This window comes from Camelus dromedarius, chromosome 4 (assembly GCF_036321535.1).
Source record: "Camelus dromedarius isolate mCamDro1 chromosome 4, mCamDro1.pat, whole genome shotgun sequence".
NCBI lineage: Eukaryota > Metazoa > Chordata > Mammalia > Artiodactyla > Camelidae > Camelus > Camelus dromedarius.
Genome location: NC_087439.1, coordinates 85,785,297 through 85,804,201, shown reverse-complemented (window position 1 = coordinate 85,804,201; position 18,905 = coordinate 85,785,297).

Here is an 18,905-nt window from a genome sequence, read left to right as displayed (position 1 = left end):
CAGAGAAATAGAAATCAGCCAGAAGGACATCTAGGATCTGTGGATGAGGGCAGGCACCCCGGCAAAGGGCAGGAGAGACTTGTTTGAACCAAATCAAGTGGCTGATATATGACCTCCTTCAGCCTGTAAAAATGGCGGTTCCATATGATTCAGCCCAGTGTGAGCAGAGGGCCTGGGACAAGACGGTCACCTGGGTCTTGCAGCAAGACTTCATGGTCACAACGTGCCCACTCCACTCAGTGACTGCCGGTGAGTTTCTGCTCAGACCCTCAGTTTCCTCTTCTGTAAAATGAAGACAAGAACTTGCACCCGATTCACATGACTGTTGGGAGCCTTAAAGTAGATGGTGCCTGCAGTGCAGGGCCTGGGGCGTATTTAGGATCTTGGGACGCGTTAGGATAGCTTTTAGGACTCTGCGTGTTGCAGGTAATAAGAGCTAAATTGAAACAGCTCAAGGGGGATAGAACAGATTATTAAGAGGATGAGAATGCCTCACAGAACACTAGGAGCGAGCTCAGCCCAGTGACTCTCCACTGGGAGTCATGTGGCCCTCCAGGGGACGTGTGGTGCTGTCTGGAGACATTTTTGGTTGTCACAACTAGGGAGGTGCTGCTGGCACCTAGTGGGTAGAAGCCAGTGATTCTACTCAACATCCCGCAAAGCACAGAAACTCCCACATCAGAGGATTATCCGGTCCCATGTGTCAGCAGTGCTGGTATCGAGAAACTCCAGGCCAAGAGCTAGAAAGTCACCTGCAGCCTCGAGACCGCACCTGTTCAGGGTGTCGGCCGTGAGGCGCTTGTCCCAGGGCTGATCACACTCTATTCTCCTCTGCTTTGTGATGTGGAAGCTGTGTCTCTGTAAAGCACATTTCTGCTTCGCTAACTTGTTCCATGTGAAGTTCTGTTGAGGGCACAGGATGGCCGTGTCCAATCTCATTCCGAGAACTGAGAACCTGTGCCTGGCCCAACAGCCCATTAGTAAGTAACTGTGGTTACTTAGAGATGAAATAGAAATGTGATTTTTATTTCAATTTATATGTAGCTCAGATGGCTCCTAAGTTGGTAATCCTTAAGGATTTATTAAGTTGTTTTTATCTAACTATTAAATAAAGAAGAAATATTAGTTATTGCTTTCAGCCTAGGGGTGTCATGAAAATATTATGCTGTGATCAAGAAAGTCTGGGAATCTCTGCCATGACTTTTTTACCCTGAAACAAATGTCACACACACACACACACACAAACCAGCACACTGTCTGATGCACAATGACTTCTCAACAAATATGTCAAGGAATAGATAAAAGAATGAATGGCTGAGACAGCAACACATCTTGGGTTTACCTTCTCATGCTTGGAACTGTGTCCAAGTCACTCATCTCAGGGCAGAGACCCCTCAGTTAGCTTACTCTTAGCCTTTCTTTGGGCAGTCCGGGGGCCAGGGGATGGACCCAGTGGAGCTCTGAGAAGATGGTGGCACCACGAGGTGGGAGTGTAGGAAGGCTTCCTGGAGGAGGTGAACGTTACCGAGGTGGACAGGGTAAGAAGGATGGAGAGGCTGGCATCTGAGTGGGAAAATGTTTCTGGCAGAAGGGCAGTCATGACGGGAAGCACATGAGAAAGCCTGAGACTGAAAACACAAGAGCAGCAGAGGAAGAGGTTGAACAAAAGGGAAGAGAGGTGTGGGATGGGCCTGGGATAGGAGGCACAGAGGCAGGGAAGTCAGACACAAAAGAACCAGGAGGTCAAATCACAGAATTTGAACTTACTTAGAATTTATTGAAGAAAAAGAGTAGGTCAGATATTTGAAGAAGGGGTGATGTGCTCAGAGACTCAGGGAAGAAGTGTAATTTTAGCGCCAATGACCCCACGAGGGCGCCAAGGGCCACCTGGTTAACAGGTAGCTTAGGGAGCCCCCAGACGGGCCCTGAGCAGGGTTTGCAAGGTATTCAGAAGCTTGGGGGAGCATGCAAAATATATCCCAGTGTAGACTCATCTGGGTGAATAATCTGCTGTGTTAGAACGGTTGCAAATGAAGAAAAATGATTTATGCTTTTTCTTTGGGCTGAAAAGTTTCCACACTGAACAGACTTTTATAAACGCAGCTACAGAACTTGGTCCAGATAAACTTCTCCCGTAGGCTACCCGTAGAGGTGAGGGGGTGGCTCAAATATCAAAATCTGCTCACATTGGGATTACGTAGTCCTCCGAACAAAAGCTCTGGTGGCATAGCAGGCTGGCGGTGGGCTCCGCCTGCAGGGCTCATGCCAAGTTTTGTCTTGTTCTGTCTTTAAGAGGGCTCATTCGTTTTGAGTGGCAGCTCACGTTTTCACAAAGGTCTCATTTCAGTGTTATCCCTACATCATCATACCATTTAAAAATAAATAAAATAAAATAAAATAAGGCATTTTCATCTGCTTGAACTTGAAATATTTTACAAATTCATGTCAGAACTTTATTCTTAGTTGAACCATTTTTCTTGTGGCATCTGAGATACATGGATTCTAAAGAACTGGTTATCTTTTTACTGATTCTTTGAGGTTGTGTTGTATTGTGGTCTTTTTCATGCTCTTCTTGAAGCACCGGCATGTGCGTCATTAATACCCTCAAGAAATGCCTAAGGGCCACTGAGTTTTACGGAAATTCACTCAACTGGAAAACTTGCGATCAAATCCCAAATCTATCCACATTTGCTGTGACTTTGGCTCAGTCACTTTACCTCTCTGAACACCTGCTTTCCTATCCAACAGATGACAAGGGACAGTGTGTCACCATGGGCAGAACATGAGTTTCAGGTTCCCACAAGCCTGGGGTCTGAATTTTGGGTCCACCATTTACTAGCATTCTGAACCCAAAGAAGGTACTCACCCTGCATCCAAATTTTATTGTATGTAAAATATGAATAATGATATCTTCCTCACAGGGCTAGTGAGAGAAATAAAGTCACTTATAAATAGAGTTTCCAAGTATCATGTTTCGAACCTCACTGTCTGGTATTTGAGACTTTCACTGGGGGAAAGGGGCAGGGGAATTTTTTTTTTAATGGGGGCATTTATCATGATATATACGGTAGTGATGAGAGTTAGCTTGTCGTGTCATGATTTAGGTGCAATTATTCCTGCTTACTCTCTAGGCTTATGCCTTACTATGCTGATTTGCAAATTAGATGTTAAGTACGGGATTTGCTTCCTCATAAATTCTGGTGCGTGCAAGGCAGAATGGCTCTATGCAGCGAGGCAGTTCAGAACTGTGAGCAGACAGGTAACAATTATGAAATAATGCGGAACTTTTTTCTTTTATAAACTTACAGTGCAAGTCAGTCTTGGGTCTACTTTCATTTTTCTCATTTTCTCATTTATTCAGCACATTTGTGTTTTTGATTCTTTGTTTTTAACTTCTTTTCTTATTATAAAAAATGCATATTTATTGAAAAAATTAAGAACACATAGCACTTAGCATGATAGTTTCAAGGTTCATCCACATTGCAGCATGTATCGTACTTCATTATTTCGAGGCTGAATAATATTCCTTTTATGTGTATATCACATATAGACTTGCCTAAGGAACCATATCTCCAATAACTCTAATTCTCATATCAGTCCTGAAAGATTGTATGTATCTGAAAGATACATAACGTTATTCCCATTTTGCAGATGAAAAAACTGAGGCAGAGAGGGTTATACAAGTGTACATGGTGTTAACACTGGAGCCAGGGTCAGAACTCAGTTTTGTCTGTTTCCAAAGCCTGCACACTTTCCCTTTAAGTTTCATTAACAGGACAATTTCCTTAGGATAAAGTTCTAGAAGTGAGATTTGTAAATCACAAGTCATGTAGAATTTAAAATTATTTATTGCAGGACTTTTTAAAAGCAAGACACTTTTGGTGACTTCATCCAGCTTGATCAAAAATCTTGAAGATTTAATTTAGTCCCAAAGAGACTTTCAGAAATTGATGCTACAATTTTTGGCCTGAAGGCCATATTCAAATTGTGGAAAAATGAGTTTCTTGTTTATGCAGATCATAAATTGACTGCCAAGCCACAAATGTGAATTTAAGGAGTCTCAGATTCTAGAAGGAGAATTTAGAATTCATGATACTATACTCTGAGTCTTCTGCATGTGGCTAATGATGATCAATCTTTTGATGAGTAATTCAAACCTGGAGGTTGTCAACATGAAAAAAGGGGCTCCCTCCAAATTCTCTTCAGGAGAACTGTTGGTATTTGGGACATGATGTTCAAATCCCTTGAGAAAACGTCATTTCTTGATAAGTGGAAATATGTTTTCCACAGGGAACCTGCCACTCGATATAAAAACTACTTTGATAATTGCTCTAACTTCTGTACCAAATACCAGATTGAAAATAATTTTTTTCTGCTATGAGTAATCTTGGTTTAATGACTATAACAGAAATAGTCTTGAGTCAATAAAAACCAGTCTTTGTGGTTTGTTGGAGGTTTTTAAAATACTTTTACTTATTTGGTCAGAAGGAGAATGTTAGGTAGAATGTCATCATTAAACGTTCCACAATATAAATAATTTTTACCTGATAAATCATTCCCATCTAGGCTAGAATGATCTGACAAATCTATTCCAATGTCAGATACAATCCCTGGCCTCTTAGACATGATTAACTTCATTACTTGCATTGATTTCAAAAAGTAGAGATAAGATTAAAATGTATTTACTTATGCAGCACATATTTATCGGCCACTTACTCTGTTGAATCATTAGGGATGCATCAATGAACAAAACAAATTCCTCTCCACCCTCACGAATGTAGACCCGGCAGAGGAATGGTCAGAGGGTACCAACCAGACAAACAAAATGCTATGTGTTCAATGGTGATAAACAAAGGAAAAGCAAGATGAGGAACAGGACGTGACAAAAAAAGTAGCTTTATGAGCAAATATCTGAAGTTAGAGAACAATTTGTGCAGGGGGGTCAGCAGGATTAAAGATCCTGGAGGAAGATCTCAGCTGGAGGATTTGCAAGCAGCACAAGGGCTGGGAGGACTAGAGTGAGTTCAGGGGAGGGAGGGTTGTCAGTGAGGTTACAGAGGTCTAGACCATGAAGACCTTTGCAAGAATTTTGCTTCTCCTCTAGTGGAAAACCATTGCAAGCCTTGAGTAGATGTGACATACTTGTGAAAAGGCTAACTCTGGGTGCTATGTGGGGAAAAGAGCATAGGGAGGCAATAGTAGGAACAGGAAGAACATTCAGAAGTCTAGTGCAGCCATCCAGGCTAAGATGGTGGTGGCTTGGGTCCAGGAGGACAAGCAGTTAGATTCTGGATATATTCTGAAGGTAGAGCTGAGAGGATTTGCTTACAGAGTGAATATGGGGACTGAAAGAAGAAACAGCTCAGGGAAGATTCTGAAGTTTTTAGTCTTTAAAAATGTATCTTAAAAAATGAAGTTGTATATACAAGATCTTGTGGTAGCTCACAGCGAAAAAAAATGCGACAATGAATGTATGTATGTTCATGTATAACTGAAAATTTGTGCTCTACACTGGAAATTGACACAACATTGTAAAATGACTATAACTCAATCAAAATGTTAAAAAAAAAATGAAGTTGTTGTTAATTGAAAGAGGAACATCTCATGAACAGTTTCTTTTAGTTGTTTTTGTTATTGGCTTTTGTCTTCAGGTGATATACGAGTTTGATTTGGGATATGTTAAGTACGAGATAACAACTAGAGTCCAGGAGCCAGGTGGATGTACAAACATAAGCAGGAGATGCATACTTGGGAATCATCAGTGTTGTGTTAGATTGTGTTTAAAGGCAAGGTCATATCAGAGGTAAGGACAGATGGAGAAGAGAAAAAGTCTAAGAACCGATCCCTAAGGAACCTCAAGGTTTAGAGAAAAGAGAGAGAAACAGAATTCAGCAAATGAGACTGACAGAGAATTGTTAGTCAAATAGTAGAAGAATGAAAAGAGACCATTGTCCCAATGGTAAGAGAAGGGAGTGTGTTCAGAGGGAGAGAGTGACTAACTGTCAAATGGTGCTATTGTCTTGGTAGCTCAGGCTGTTATGGCAAAATACCTAGACTGAGTGGCTTAAATAATAGACATTTATTTCTCACAGTTCTAGAGGCTAGAAGTCCAAGATCAAGTGGCGAGCAATTTAGTTCCTGTTGAGGACCCACCTCCTGACTTGTAGATAGCCACCTTCTTACTATGTCCTCACATAGCAAAGAGAGGAAGCTCTGTGTCTCTTCCTCTTCAAATAAGGACACTAATCCCATCATGGGGGCCCCACCCTCATGATCTCATATAACCTAATTACTTCCCAAGGCCCCACCTCCTATTACCATCACATTGGGGATTAGGGCTTCAACATCTGAATTTTGTAGTGACACAAACATTTAGTCCATACTAGGTACAATGAAGAGAATTGAGCATTGGATTTGGCAACATGGAAGTCACTGCTGACTTTGAAAAGGGTAGTTTTGGTGCTGTGGTGGGATACACTCAGTTAGAAAGCATGGAGAAAGCAAGGTCACCATGGAGAGACTGAGTTGTACTTTACACAAAGTTACCCAGTTTTGAGGCAAGTGGGGATCAAATCTCTCCAACCGGAGCATCACTGGCCAAGTCCTCCACCTATCCTGAACAAGCTGTTTCAGCCTAGAGGAAAGGATGAATTTTTGTAATTTGTCTGCCTGGAGTAGGCAGAATTCTAAGACAGACCCCAGTAGTCTGGCCCCTGGTTTACACATATCATCTCCCAGTTATTCAGTCAAACACTGATCTAAGCACTAAATACTAAGGTACTGTTGTAAGGTTTGCAGATATAATTAAGGACTCACATCAAATTGATCTTTAGGGAGATTATTTGAGTGGACCTGGATTGACCACATGACCTTTTTAAAAGTAGAGCATTTTCTCCCATTGGTTGGAAAAGAAATCAGAGAGACATACTCCACCTGGCCTGCAAAAAGCAAACATCAAGACTGTGAACTGTTTATGGGGGCTATTGGGAGGGAACTATGGGTGCCTTTAGCTGCTGAGAGAGGCCTCCAGACAATGGGTATAAGGAAAATGTGACCTCAGTCCTGTGACCACAAGGAACTGAATTCTTCCAACAATCAGCAAGTTTCAAAGAGGACCTTAAGCCCAGATGAAACTACAATTCTGGCCAATACCTTGATTTCACCCCAGTGACACACTGAGCAGAGAACCCAGTCATGCTATGCCTGAACTTCTGACTCACAGAAACCGTGAGATAACTCATTTGTATTGTTTTAAGCCACGAAATTTGTGTACTTTGTTACACAGCAATAGATAACTACTACAAGCTTTAAAAATTCACACTATGCACCACAAGTCCCAGAAGCAATTGAAGGAAAAGTAGAGGTAGCCAAGATAGACAACTCTTTCAATAAGTTTTGCTAAAAAGGGAACAGAGAAATGGTGACATATGGAGCTCATGGCCAAATAGTGCTGTTTTTGTTTTAAGTTGGGAAATATTATGGTATTGCACACTGACAGGAATGATGATTCCGTATCACCAGGGAAATGAAAGTGCATGCTAGAGGAAGAACAATTCCTAGCGCAATGTCCTGGAGAGAGGGGTGGGACCCCAGGAAAGTAGGAAGGGTGGGCTCAGTCTTCCACAGAAACAAAGTCATCCTTCCATAGTACAGAGAAAAGGCAAAATGTCTTCTCTGTGCATAGAAAGAAGACAGCTGGTCACCAACTGATGGGAGATTCCTGATTGCTCCCATTTTTCAGGGAAATAAGAATCAAGGAATTAGCCCCAGTTGGGAGCAGAGAGAGTATAATAATCATCTAGGAGTGTGGGTAAGTGGGCAGAACAGGGGAGTGCTGTGGGCTCGATTGGCTCACATCAAGTTAGTGGTTAGGAATTTAAAGCGAAGCCATCAATATAGATATGTATTTTTCTCCAGCCACATCCAGCTCTCTGGGGCAGGCTTTCAAAATTCAGAAAGTTGCATTTAACCAAACTGAGAGTTTTCAGACAAGTCCAACAGCTGAAGGAGGTAGAATGGTCACCATTGAGAGAGCTGCAGGGAAAGCAGGGCCCTGGGGATGGATGCAGGATTCAGAAAGGGTAAGAGGGTAAGGGAATATTGAGTCAAAGGGTATAGGAAATTTTGCTGATGACTAATGTTGAGAGGGTCCCATGGAAAGGAGGTAGAGTGGGAGATGGGGCCATTGCAGGTGATATATGGCGCTGTATGTGGATGAGAGTCTGGAAGATGAGGGGGGATCTGGGGAGGTCCTAGCTTTCTGACGGTAGCTGATGAGGAGATGGTGGCAAAGAGCTTGTGAGGATTGGGAGGTGGGTGGGGTCTTCATGTTAAAGGCACCCAAGAAAGCTCTTTCCACTTTCACCCTCTTCTTGCCTACTCCTGGCAGGAGCAGAGGAGCTGTATGTGAATGTACTTTGAGAAGGATGAAGCATGAGATAAAGGGAAAAACTTTGATTACAAGTCCATTGATAAAATGCAGTGTGTGAAGAAAAAAATATCTCTTGCTTTAGTTTGTTTTCACAACAGTACCGTCAGACAACCATGCCAGGACTGACAATGGCTGTCATGCCTCCCACAACTCCCACTGCAGGCTGGAGCCTGACCCACTGAGAACGTAGAGCATTGCCTTTCAAAAGCCACATCTCTGTCTGACCAACACCAAGAAGGTCCAAGACTGGACTGAGCTCCTATCTTATGATTAGGGAGTTGAATTTAAAATCTGTAGATTTGGTACTTTGGGTCCATTTTCAATATGCTCCTAAAATAACAGCTTTTGTATAAACACAGAGTCCAAACAAAAGTATGGGCCGTGACGGGGGGAAATCTGGTGCCTCATGATCGAAGGGAATGTTTAGATTAAAAATTTAAAAAACCTGCCTAGTGGGACCAAACTTTCAAAGAATGAGAGTCACAGCAAGTACACGTTGGCAGTCAAAGTTGAGTCAGGGAAGAGGTGAGTTGCCAGAGGACTTCGAACTATTATATTATATCCAGATCACAGCCAAGTAGAGAAAAGGTTGTGGACATACAGAGATTAGAGAGGCCCGTGGGCAAAAATTGAAAGACAGCTTACTGTTGCTTAATATTCACAAAGAGGTCTTACCCAACAATGTGTGTGAACTTGTTGTGACCTCTGCCGTTGTCTTTCTGTTAGCAGGACAAGTTTCTGGGAACTTTTACTTGGCCTTTCTCACCATCTAGGATGGTGTATCCTGAACAAAGAATTGTTATGAGAAACAACAGTTCCCTTGAGATCTGAAGACATTTTCCATAGAAGAGCACTGAACATCTGTTAGGGATACCAGTAGGATCCTTGACCATCAGAAATTGATTCAATTTTACTGATTATTGAAGGGTATGGGAAGAAAATTCTGGAGAACACTTGGTATCAGCTCTTCTCCATTTGTTTTGAAAATGGTTAATCTCTCTCCCCAACCCTCAACCCAGCACCGTTTTCTCCTGTGAGCTAGTAGGGCTGCTCAGAGATGCCAAACCAATTTTGCTATCAGCCAAAGAAAGATATACTCTGAAAAGTCCCTTCGGAGTCTCACATTCCATGATCATAAAGCAAACCTCCTGATACCCCTAATCATAGCATGCATCCTTAAATTAAGTAGAGTTTGACTTTGAATGACCCAACTCACAGCTCCCTCTCTGCATGGGAATAATCAGGAAGGCCCTCTGTTCATCTTCCCCACCATCCTTGAACACACATGCATGAACAGACCACTACCACGTTGCTTGAACAGGGCATGATATGCGATTATTTTATTCAAAAATACTTCAAGGTAATAGATTCAGAGTGACACTGAAAAATTGGCTTGTTGTCCTAGTCTCCACTATCATCTTCAGTCACAAATAGCTGGGCTTCAAAAATACCGAGCTTCCTGTGTTGTAGTTGTTTTGTCAATTCTTGATTCTTCTCAAGGGAATTATTGAGTTCCTTAGCCTTTGGCCTCTTCCTAAGATCATACAACCAACCCTATAAGGAAACAGAGAGGGTGAAAGAAAGGCCAGGAAGTGTGGCACTCTCCAGGGAAGGATGAAGTCATCAGGACCTCAAAGGGCACCCAGTTATTAGCTTGCTTTGCAAGTGATCGCTGTCTTGGCTTAAGAGAACAGGAGGATATTTGAACTTGAGGTTGGTCTGGGGATGAAGAAGATGGAGAGAGGAGGAAGAGGCATTGCCTGCAAAGCACAAAGTTGGGGAAAGATGTAGGAAGCAGTGTTCAGAGCATCTAGGGGACCACATTAGAGTCCTGGGCACTTGTTCAGAGGAAAGCAAAGATGAAGGAAGACCAAGGCAAATGTCACCTACTTTTCTATGTGTTCCTAAGTCGGCATGGTTGCTTCCCTATTATTCAAGGATAATAAACTTTTAAAGGAAACCCAAGGAACATTTTAAGGGGTGCTTGGGTTCCAGGTCTGTTGGAATAATTATATTTTCATTGTCAGCCACCAAGTGGGATAGAGATTCTCTCAACCCATCCCCAATGGCTTTCCACAGGGCTGGTGTTTTGGGGTCATAAAGAATTCGCACATGCAAATGAAGGCCTTTGCATCTGAGAAGATTTCTGAGGTGTCTCCCTCCCCAGCCCCGTCCTAGCTTCAGCTGGGTCTGCAGATCAGTCACCAAAGCCATCAGAATTGAGTCTCCCAGGCTTAGGGCCTGAATTCGTATTTCCAAAATTTCCCTAAGCAGTCAGATTTGGAAAGCACTGAAAATTCCCAAGAATGACAGAAAAGGTGAAGGGGGATTGGTGAGGAGGCCAGGGGGCAGAGGTCGAGTGGGAGGAGGGGCCTGCCTGTCTCTCTGGGTCTTTCTGCAGCGGGAAGCTGGCCCTGCTCAACCATTGCTTTTTCTCTTCTTTCCACTAACTACTGAAAAGAGTAAGGGGAAGCTGGGTGGAAATCTTTTGGGGAGAGACTCTCTGGCTATTTGTGACCAGTGTGAATTACCTAAACCCTCAGTTTCCTGACCGATAGCAATGACTGAATGGCTACCAGCGTCAGCTCACAGGCCCAGGCCAAGCCAGAACAGGCACTGATTTATGGCCTCTGGACGAGTCCTGACCTGGCAGCCCTGGCAGCCCTGGCAGCCCTGGCATTCCCAGCCGCCGAAGTGCCCAGGCAGTGACGTTTTGTGCACCGTGACCCTGATGGAGCCCTGAGCCAAACTGGGAAGTAGACCAAGGTTTTCAGCAACATTTCTCCTATTCCTCTCCTCCCAGCCCTGCAGACTCTGAAGCACCAAGTCCCATTCAGGCCTGTTTTCCCCCAAATGAACCATCATCTTTTTCTCACCACCATTGCCTTCTTACCAATTCCCTTCCTTCTTGAAGCTGGTCACTGCTAAATTATTGGTCTAATTAAAGCAATTATCACTAAAGTATGGATGACCGATGCATTTCCAACCTTTCAAGGAGTGTCTGTTAATTCAAATGCATCTCCTTGTGGTAAAAAATGGATTCAGGAGGTGGGTTGTTATGGTCTGGAGGGCCCTCTGGGCTCCTTGACTCTTCCAGGAAACTTCCCACCCCAGCGCTGACCTGTCAGCCTCATAATCACCATCCCGTCTCGTTCATCAGTCAGTTTTGACTGAAGCTTTACACCACACAAGCCTGAGTTCAATACACAGACATTCCCGGGAGAAGCCTGACTACCGTGTGAGCCCATTCAAAGCAAGAACATTTGCAAGCGTTACTTTTCTTAAAAATGCCAAAGAATGTTCCTCTGGCATTCATCTGCAACTGTTGTCTACTCCTAAGCTCGCTCTGCCTATATAGATGCCTCCTCTTCACAAATCTTGAATGAGTTAAAACTTGAGTGAATGAAAAGGTTATGCCTTCAAGTCCAGGAATATAGTGAGGTTGTCAGACATTAATCCAAGACGGCAGCTCTGGGTCCAGTCAGCATGTCCGCCATCCAGCCGACAGAGAGAAGGGAAGGACCCTTCACAGGCATTTAACACACAATGTCCACTGAAGTTGTGCTGACCAGAATCCAGTCACATGACCAGACCTGTCTGCAAGGAAGGCTGTGAATTTTCACTTCTAAGTGATTGTGGGTTTACCTCAGCCCTTATGATTTCCTTGTACCTTAGCCCTAGCAGCATCCACATGTGTGTCACTGCCTGGAAATGCCACCTCCTGTGGCATGATGCTCCTTTCCTACCTCGGCTTTTCTAGCATCTGTGAGATCATGGCCCATGCAGTCCTGGACACTGGTCCGAGGATTAAGTCCTTAAGAATATTCATTTTTGTGTCACTTCCCCCGAAGTCACCACAGAGAACATTCTCTTTTCTAACACTACAGTGGAAAGTGGGAAAAAGCCTCTCAGGCAGGTCATTTCATTAATCAACAAGAATATTTATGAGGTCTCCAATATACCAAGTACTAGGTGAGGTGTTGAGGAGGATACAGTGACAAAAGGCCTGCCTTTAAGGAGTTGAAACGTCTCCGGAGAGATGGGGTGAGTGCAATGTCAAAGACACATGGAAGGTTATCCAGGAGCTCTGGGTGAGGGTGCCTGGACTGTCAGAGCAGGAGGAGGTGGTTGGTAAGTGAACTTGGAAGAAATTAGCTTGAGATGAACTTGAGCGGAGAAGCAGGGATTATTCAGGCAAAATGGAAATGTGTATTCCACACAGAAGGTGTAGCATTATCAAAAGTAAGGAGGAAGAAAAGAGTGTGATGTATTCATGCAAGTACATGCTGTTCGGCGTTACTGGAAATGCGAGAAGATGAACTTACAGAGTCCGGAAGGCAGGCTCTAACTCCCAGACCATCTTGTATGCAACATGGTACAAGTTTCACTTTAGACTGAAGACAGTGGGGAAACCATCAAAGGGTTTCAGTCCATGACACAGTCAAATTTGTGTCTGTTGATAGAGTACTCTGGAAGCACTATGAAAGAAAGTTTTAAGGAAGGGTAAAGAGAAGTGGAGAGACCAGATAGGATTCTACTAAAGTAATCAAGGGAGAAATAATAATAGCCTGTACTAGGGTGGGGTAAGGGAGATGGAGAGAAATTACTAAATAACAATCAAAAGAGGAGGTCTGATGTTTGACTGAGTGGGAGGATGAGGGTAAGAAAGCCATCGTGGATGACACCTTGCTTCCTAGTGTGGGCTGGGGTAGATGGTGCTGCAAACCAATGAAAGTGAATGTGTATGAGAAGCAGGTTTAGGGATATGCTATGCTGTAGACAGCTGAGGGTGCTGTGTCTGGGGATATCTGAGTGGGGAAGTCAGACAGACTGTTGACTATAGGAATCAATCTCCCAGGAAAGGTCTGGCCTGAGAGATCTGGGTGGACAGCTTTGGCGTGTAAGTCACAGTTTAAATCACAAGAGTGCCCTGGATCACTCAGATGGAGCTTGTAGGAGAAGAGAGCAGTGATCCAAAAGCAAAGCATTAAGGGCTTTCAGAAGATGCCATTAAAGGAAGGAGGAACGCCGGGGTGGAAGGATGTCAAGAAAGCCAAAGGCTGAGAGAGCCCAGTAAAGAGTGTGGTCCATGGTTTCCCCTTTGGGTGTAACAGAAAGGCCTTACGTGATAAGGGTTGCAAACAGTTTTCGTAGTAAAACACAAATGTCTTTGGTGACCTTACTGGTAGTTGTATCAGAATAGCGGGAAATGAGTAAGATTTTAGAGTCAATGGGACATAAAGAAAGAGAAATGCTGATTTGGACTTCTGTGTGGAGTTTGGATGACCAAGGGAGTAACGGTGTTGGACAGTTCCTGGCTGTCAGAGAATGTAAAGGAGGTTTTATTATTTTTGCTTAGCATCAGAGAGATTTGCATGTTTCTCTTGGCTATAGGAAGAGATCCAGTAAAGGAAAAACATCAACTTCAAATTTCTCAACAAAGTAAGAGGCAGGGAATCTTCTGTGACTCAGGAAATGGAAGTGAACAGTGACCTGTGGGGTCACTTTTGAGGGGAAGCGAATGGAGGAGGACCAAGAACCAGTAAAGTGCTTGATGACACCCTGGGATCAGGGTCCTCTGCTGACACCTTAACTATGGAGCTGGAGCCCCATACTCCACTACGGACTTTCTGGATTTCCATGTCTTTCTATCTTAATCTTCAAAACAGTCTGCCTGTGGGTCCCCATCATTGGACTCTTTCCACTTGTTGGCACCCTTTTGTACGTTGTGTGGCCTCATCCGTGTCTTCTGAACAACTTTCTACAATTGACACTGTTACATACTGTCATTTTCTCCAGATAAATTGTTCTGCCTGTCACACTGGGATTCTCTGCGTCCCGCACGCAGGCTTACTCTACCCAACCTGACAGTCAGTGGTTAGGTTCCCAGTCTTCACATCCCCTGGTCTGCTGCGACGTGATCTATCACAGCCAGTCAGCTCTGCAGGTAGAAAAAAAGCTAAGCAATGTAGGCGTGAAGAAAGCTGAGGTAGGCAGTTTCCAAGAAGCTCCCCAGTAATCCTTACCTCTTGATATTCACACGTTTGTGCAGTTCCCTCCCATATTATTCTGGGGTTGGTACGTGTGACCACAGAATATGCAGAAGTGATGGTACGTCACTTTTGAGGCTCGGTCATTAAAGACTTTGTGGCCTCTGTCTTTCTCTCTGTGGCCCTTGCCTATGCTCAAGCACAGCCAGCCGCCCTGTTAAGACCCTTCCATAGCCCTATGGCCAGGGCTATGGAGGGGAGAACAGAGGGCTCCTGCCAACAGCCCTGTGAGTGACCCTTCCTGGAAACAGACCCTCCAGCTCCACTAAGCCTTTAGCTGGTGGCAGCTCCGGCTGACATCCTGACTGCAGCCTCATGAGAGACCCAGAACAAGAACCAGCCAGCTGCGCCAGTTCTGAGCTCTTGACCACTGAAACTGAGATAATCAGTAGTCATTTTTTTTTTATGCCATTATTTCTGGGGATAATTTGTTATGTTAGCTAATAGTTCTTCCTTGCTCCTCCCCTTGAGGAAGTGATGCTGATCTGATTGGCTAGATTTCAAGATATGGATTGGATTATGTTTACTGGTGAATGAGGTCCTTGGTACCCGGTCAACCAGAACTTGCTGAGTTTCTACCATGAGCCAAGTACCATTTTAGGGGCTGGAGATATGGCAATGGATAAGATGGTGCCTCTGACATTCTACCAGGCGGAGGCAGGCAACAAGCACACACACTTTGTCAGTAAGTGCTATCAAGAGGACGAAACAGGCTCATATGTGGAGAGGGCCAAGGATGATGCTTTGGTTGGGATGGGTTAGCAAGAGTTCTCAGAGGAGGGGACATCGAAGTTAGGACCGGAAGCTGAGGCAGAAGTGACTTTCTTGGGCAAGAGCACTACTAACAAATGCAAGGTCCAGAGAGAGAAAAGAACTTGGTGTATTTTAAGGCTGGAAAGAAGGCCAGCAGTGAAAAAGCAGGAGGGAGCCAAGAGATGTATCACTGAATTACATGTCTCCCCACTTCCCCCCATTTTTGCTGGCTGGGTCAGCCAAGGCAGAGTCTGAGTTCTTGAATAGACCGTGCCATCTGGTCCCTCCTCTTCTCCGCACAGATCTGGGGTGGGGAGGGGACGGCTTCCAAGCTTTTGCAGAGTGATTCACTGTGGACTGATTGAGCCCTGGGGCAATTTGTGATAAAAGGGTAAATGGGTCCACTTTTTTTTTTTTGCCCCCTGAGAACCCCATGGAAGGAAGGATGTTTGAGCTGCAGAGAGAATCCAGCTATTCCTGGAGGCTTCAAGCTCTGCCAAATACCGACCACCAATGCCTGCTATGGGAAGCTGGCAAATGATTGAGAAAATGTTTGTATCAAAACTAAGACCATAAGCTTAGACTAAGGGGCATAAAAAGGTAACAGAAGAAGGGTATGACCTAACTCCTACCTCAAGTGTGTCAAGAAGAATCTTCCTGGGCTTGCCTTACATGCTTGGACCTGGGCACTAAATTCTGAACAGCTGTGCTTTTCATGTTTACAAATACAAAAATTTCCAGAATGCTCCTTTATAAAATGTATAATGGAAGGCTGTTGATGAGACGTGATGTAACCATGCCCATTTGTAACTCTTTAGAGTTTCATTAAAGATCCAATCATCTATTAATTTGCTTTTGGGAAAGAGGAGCCAAAATCCTCCTGTTCAAGGAATGGGCAAATATCAGAAAACATGTCAGGAATTCCAGACTGGATAACGTTGTGAAGATGCAAGACATGACAGGAAATAACAGGCAGTGAATACAAAAGTAACTTAGCAGATGCTCCAGAGAGCTCCAGCGATGGGACGAGAGCATCGCTCTTTGGCACTAACCAGATAGGTCAAAAGTAGCACTAAATTCCTGCAAAGGCTCTGGGTGGGTGGCAGAACTTCACGATAAAATGGAGTGAGAATAGGTTTCTGTGACCCCTGTCTACCAAATCACCTTGAAGGCTGAAAGTCAGAAAACCTTGTAGATTAGAAACAGAATAAGAATTACCTAGGGGAGTGTAATTGAAGAAAAAGCTGGCTCTGAGAAGATTTCTGAGCCACATGAAAATGGACGGGATTTTTAAAGTTCAATGACTTTTTTTCAAAACCAAAAATGAATCAGCCTGGTCAAATGAGTAGGAAGCCACTGCTTAAAAAAATAAAGAACTTGGTTAAGAAAGATTGCATGCATTCCTTGGTCTTCTTCCTGTTTTCTTTGTAGTACTTTGGTTTGCATGGGAATCTGATCTCACAATAGGACTTTGATTATATGTGGTGCCAAAATGTGTATCCCCTTGGTCTGCTGATGGGAGAGTGGTCAGGCCTGGGGGAGGGTGGAAAACAAGAAGGAGAGAACGTTAGAGTCCCTGTGCAAACTGCAGACATTTGTGCAAGAACAAGTGAACACTAATGGAATTTAGTCACCTAAAAATCAAGACTATGCAAAAGAGAAAGTCTTAATGATTAAAATCAGTGAATAATTTTATTTTTCCTTTTTATTTCAACCTCCTGTTCCCCACCCTGAGTCTAAACCAATGTCCCTTTATCTGTTCATCCACAGCTAATGTAGGATACACCCCATTCTGACATGGAACACCCCTAGTTGCTTGCTATGGTCCTCAGGACCAGCACCTTCCTACCAGGGCTATACTGGAAGCTCCTATGGCAGCAGAATTCTAAGAATGACCCCTAAAGACTCTTGTCCTTGTATTCTCCCCTTCCTCTTGAGTGTGGGTAGACCTATGATAATGATGACTGTCACTCCACGACTGTTACCAGCGGGCCTGACCCAATCAATGAGCCTTTTAAAAGCAGAGTTTTCTCCATCTGATCACAGAAGAGAAAGTTAGAGATCTGAAGCATAAAAAGAATATGATGTACTCTTGCTGGCTTGAAGATGGAGGGGGCTGTGTGGCAAGAAATATGAGTGGCTTCTAGGAGCTAAGAGTAGCCCCTGGCTCAGAACCAGCAAGGAAAAAGGGACCCATTTCCCAAGGAACTGAATCTGGCCAACAACCCAGATGAAGTTGGAAGTGATTCTTTCCTAGAGCCTCTGGATAAAAGCCCAACCTGGGCAGCACCCTGATTTCAGCTTTGTGCAATCCTAAACAAAGAACCAGGACTGTGAGATAATAAATGGTTATTATTTTAACTTGCTATGTGCATGGTTATTTGTTACACAGCAATAGCAAATGAATACACTTCCCTGCCCGAAGTTCAAGATGACTCTCATTGGGCTTTCAGTCAAGGCGTGGCTCGAGCTGCATCCCTTCTGGAGGCTGTAACTGAGAATGTGTTTCCTGCCTTTTCCAGCTTCCAGAGGCTGCCTACATTCCATGGCTCATGGCATCCTTCTGTGATTTTGCCCCTCCTGCTTCCCTCCCTTACTTATAAGGACCCACCCAGATAATATAGGATAATCTCCTCATATTAAAATCCTTAATCTAACAATCAAAAAAAGTCAAAGTCATAGAAACAGAGTAGGAAAGTCGTTTCCAGGGACTGCGTGTGGGGGAAAGAGAGAGAGGTTGGTAAAGGGTCTGAACTTTCAACTATAGGATGAATAAGGCCTGATGATTTAAAGAAAACATGATGATTATAGCTGATAATACAACATCATGTAGTTGAAATTTACTAAAGGAGTAGATCTTAAATGTTCTTACTAAAAAAAGAAAAAAAGATATGTGAGGTGATGGATGGGTCAATTAACTAGAAGAGAGGAATCCTTTCACAGTGGATGTGTATAGCAAATCACTGTGATGTACACTTAAATATCTTGCAATTTTTTATGTCAAGCTGAAATTAGAAAAAAAAATCTTTACTTACACCTGTGAAGTTCCTTTGGCCATGTAAAGCATGCACAATTTCTGGGGACTGGGATGTGGACATATTTAGTGGCCCTTCTTCAGCCTACCATAAGAGGCTTGCCTAGCTTTGGTCTGTTTTTTTCTTTGTTGCTGTTGTTGGTTTTTTTTTTGTTTTGGGGGGTTTTTTAAATTGAAGTATAGTCAATTACAATGTGTCAATTTACGTGCACAGCACAATGTCCCAGTCATGCATATACATACATATATTCATTTTCACATTCTTTTTCACTAAAGATTATAACAAGACACTGAATATTTAATCATTAACAATTTTTACTACTTGAGAAGGAGTGTAAGACCTTTAGAAAAAACTTTCTTTCTCAATCATTTGTTTCCTCACTAGTTCCTAAATGCCTATATGGCAAGACCACCCCATTGCACCAGTCGACAGTCTCTGTAAATGACATTCTCCTTGACGTGTGCAGCAGGTACAACCATCCTAGACCATTCTGCTGATGTGTGTTAGACACTGAGATACAACGGCAAGCAAGATGACAAATCTTTGTCCTTATTTATTGAACACCTGCAGGAGGCCTAGGCTGGTGTCTGAGCATGTGCGTTTTCTAAAGCTCCCCACATTATTTTGATGTGCACT